Source organism: Nannospalax galili, unplaced genomic scaffold, assembly GCF_000622305.1.
Source record: "Nannospalax galili isolate Female #2095 unplaced genomic scaffold, S.galili_v1.0 scaffold158, whole genome shotgun sequence".
NCBI lineage: Eukaryota > Metazoa > Chordata > Mammalia > Rodentia > Spalacidae > Nannospalax > Nannospalax galili.
This window is the reverse complement of record NW_008345290.1, coordinates 8,735,051-8,735,807: the sequence shown is the minus strand read 5'-3', so window position 1 is coordinate 8,735,807 and position 757 is coordinate 8,735,051. Positions and strand designations below refer to the sequence as shown.

The following is a 757-nucleotide window of genomic DNA, read 5'->3' as shown; positions in this document are numbered from 1 at the left end:
GGTCAGGATCATTATGGCTAGCTTAACAACTCTGCTATCTACACAGAGCACATAGTTCCAGAAAACGGACTTTAGGTAAGTAGAAAAAATGGGTTTCTGTTTTCTGAGACGTGGAGATCAGTGTCAGGAGGGAAATATAGTTGATTTCCATCAATGATGTTTTAAATGTTTTTGTATCCTATCAACTGCTATTTTAAGAGGTGGTCAGAAATGCCTTCAGTAGCACTGGCATGTATTTTTGTTGAACTGGTGAACAAAGACATAAAAGACAGGTACAAAAATAATCCTCTTTTGCAACCCACAACTCATTGTTTAGTATGAGTTTTGATTCATGTAAAAAGAAACATGATACTCAAGATAGCTCAAAGTGATGACACTGTTGATAATGAGGTTGGCTTAAGGGTAATGAGTTAAGCTCAAACCAGAAAAACATCCCAACATCAACAGGAGAATGTGGGTAAGCCGCCTCAGCTCCACCTAAGAAAATTGTAGCTGGGAGGGGCAGAGACAATCTCTTTAAAACATGAGACTCTTGGTAGGTTAATCAGGTTCCAGTGGATGGACCTGCAATGAAGAACATTTGGGGACACAAATTAGACTCTATAGGGAGATCTATGTGTAATATATATATATATTACATTAAATTGGGCAATACGGGAAGGCAAGGATAGGGAAGAGGATCTAAACACCATCAAATTATATTATATGAAAAATCACAAAAATTCAATAAAAATATCTTTTTTAAAAAATTGGAGAG

At 36.5% G+C, this 757-nt stretch overlaps 1 non-coding gene across 1 annotated transcript; it reads left to right on the top strand.

The window, feature by feature from the left end:
* Positions 1-221: 221 nt before the first annotated feature.
* On the top strand, positions 222-348 carry LOC115071789. Its single transcript, XR_003850867.1, has one exon. It is a non-coding gene; the product is annotated as a small nucleolar RNA SNORA40 (small nucleolar RNA).
* The last annotated feature ends 409 nt before the right edge of the window (positions 349-757 follow it).